Below are 3187 nucleotides of genomic sequence, written 5' to 3'. Positions count from 1 at the left end.
CACTCCGCAGGGTTTGGGTTCAAGCCCTGGTCAAAGCAACACCGCAAAAAAATATAGAACAAAATTTTTTTCTAAACAGCGGTCGCCCCTCGGCAGACAATGGCAAACCTCCGAGTGTATTTCTGCCATGAAAAACAGCTTCTCATAAAAATACAATCGCCGTTCGGAGTCGGCGTAAAACTGTTCGGCCAAAAACTAACATATCGCACACGATTTTCAAAAGTGACGCAACTCAAAATTTGTCATTTTTGAAATTTTTGTTATAATTTGTAGAAAAAACTAAAGGTAAAGTCTCCCTTTCCAAAAAGATTAGCATATGCTAAAAACGTGTAATTTTGAATTGTGTCACTTTTTAAGATCGTGTGCGAAAAATAGGCAAAACTGGTCAAAATATTGCACTCCTATTGTTTTGTGGACACTGGTATGTAAGCACTCGAATTTATTTAATAAAAAAATTTTAAAGTAGAATATAGGCATATTTGGTGGAACTGAAAAAAAGAAATTAAACCCCCCCTCCCCCCGAAAAAAATTTCTGCGTTCGCCCCTTGCGTAAGCGCCAATTTAATATTATTATTAATGCTGTTTTCTCGTCTAGCTTCCCTCCCTTTTTGCGGTACCGCTGTGTTGTCGCTCGCTTAGTTCCCTTTCAGACACGTCAAGTCTTGAAAGCAATTTTTTTCGCATTCTCTTTTGTGTTTTCTATTTGCTTCCACACGCGTCAAATTTAATTGAATTCAAGTCCTTGGTTCTTTAAATGGGAAGCAACGAAAAGATCAAAAGAGACAAGAAAACTTGAAACGAATTGACGGTACGGAGGTATCTGTACTCTTCCCCTCTCTTCTCACCTCCTTCGCCTACGAACGAGCAGACTTGAAAGCAAGACTTGACGTGTCTGAAAGGGGACTTACTTTTGACCACAGAGTAGCTTGGTATGCTGCATACTTTTCTGCAGCAGCTGCGTAGCAATCTTTGTCATACCAGTTGTAACCAAGAACCTCTCTCGAATAAACTTTTAAATCCGAATCTTTAGTGAATGTAATGTGGAATCGTACTGATAATTTATATCCAGGCGATTTTCTTGATTAAGCCGAATTGAGGGTCGATCGAAATTTCTCGGTTCTACGTTGTGGCTGCAGTTTTGCCGCGTTGGTGCTATAAGGTAGTGGGTCCGAGTCGATGGAAAGAGAACGCTCGAAGCGTAGAGGTGTTGCCATGAAATATGAATTCTCCGCCAGTTTGGCCAAATATGCCTACTTTGCCACTCCTGTCGTGACGGGAACAGTGCTCCATCGCATTTCCTGTACTGGAAATTGATGTCAGCCTTGTATTTTTCCAGAGCATATCCGTAAATAGTAGCTCTTTTTCCGTTTGCGAGGGCCGTCCTCATTGAGGGCGCTCTTGGCTCTTCAGGCCTATTCACTGGCCCGCTTTTTTATGTGGTTGGTCCCAAGCCCAGCTGGAGGGGGTATATCAAGACGCACATCATTACCTACTGGTGAACAGACACTGCCCTTTCATTGAGCCTTCAAACCGAATAAGTCGGACTGACCCTACCGCCTCTTCCACTCTTTCCGATGTGTATTGAAAAGCTTATGAACTAAAAGCTAGTATAACTATTAAAAAAATGTATTTAAGTAAAAAAAAATAAGTTGAACTTATAATTATTTGTCTAGGGTACTGAATAAGTCGGACTGACCCTACCGCCTCTTCCACTCTTTCCGATGTGTATTGAAAAGCTTATGAACTAAAAGCTAGTATAACTATTAAAAAAATGTATTTAAGTAAAAAAAAATAAGTTGAACTTATAATTATTTGTCTAGGGTACTGAATAAGTCGGACTGACCCTACCGCCTCTTCCACTCTTTCCGATGTGTATTGAAAAGCTTATGAACTAAAAGCTAGTATAACTATTAAAAAAATGTATTTAAGTAAAAAAAAATAAGTTGAACTTATAATTATTTGTCTAGGGTACTGAATAAGTCGGACTGACCCTACCGCCTCTTCCACTCTTTCCGATGTGTATTGAAAAGCTTATGAACTAAAAGCTAGTATAACTATTAAAAAAATGTATTTAAGTAAAAAAAAATAAGTTGAACTTATAATTATTTGTCTAGGGTACTTTAAAGAAAAAAGTTGTTCTGAAGTCCACCAGCCTTTCCTTCATCGTTGCAAAAGTTAGATGTTCATGCGTTCCATTTAAGCAAACAAAGCCAGGCACAATGAGAGAAGCTAGTTGAAATGTTCGCAATTGTTGCAGATTAACTCGTACGAGTTGTTACGACTAAATGAATAAATGACTGTATGAAGTAGTGTTATGCTGTCATACTTAAGTGCCTGCTACATACATACTTCAATGCAAGAACACTGGGAAAAGTTCACGTATATACCAACACACATACATGTAAAGAAAATATATATAAAGAACTTCACCGATTTTTCACCACATCTTTATACGTATGTAGTATGTACGTGTATACTAGACTGATTAAAAAAAAACGATTTTTCGAAATTTGTGTGCGATGCATCAACATCTTTGAAAGCATCAAGAAACAACATGATGCTGAAAATTTGAGAGACATCGGTGGTCGTTTAGGGGTTGCTCAACGCGATTTTCAATTATTACCAAGTCGCGCACCTGAAATACATCTTCGTCAAAAATATCGTATATTTACCACAAATATTGAGCTAAATGCCTGAAATTTCGCACATACCATTGCTAAAGACCATGAAATCGACTAATGTAAAATTTTGATAAAGAAATTGTTCATATTAATAAATAATTAATGGCTAACTAGCGAAAATTAGTTAGTCGATAACTAATGACCCCAATAACTTTTTGAGCTGAAAATTGAGAAGAACCTATAGCACATAGAGTTAAACAACTTTTTTAACTTTTGGGGCTATGAGGGTGGGTTAAGATCTGTCCAATTAACGTTTAATAACGGCTAACACTGTAACATGAAACACTGAAGGGTATAACAAAGCAACCCGGATGGGACGATCACATTGAAATGAAAAAAATAAAATAAAACAAGTAAGAAAGTCTAAGTTCGGGCGGAGCCGAACATTAAATACCCGGCGCAAGTATTAAATATATGTTTTCCACCTTTCCGAAAGCTACCGCTACATGATAAGCCGGGGTGTATACATTTTAAGTAAATTAGCGTCCTTAAATTTCGAAATATTG

The sequence above is a fragment of the Rhagoletis zephyria genome, unplaced genomic scaffold (assembly GCF_001687245.7).
Source record: "Rhagoletis zephyria isolate East Lansing unplaced genomic scaffold, Rhagoletis_zephyria_1.1 Rzeph_scaffold_00390, whole genome shotgun sequence".
NCBI classification, from domain to species: Eukaryota; Metazoa; Arthropoda; class Insecta; order Diptera; family Tephritidae; genus Rhagoletis; species Rhagoletis zephyria.
The sequence above is the reverse complement of the archived record's forward strand: the minus strand, read 5'-3'. Positions refer to the sequence as shown.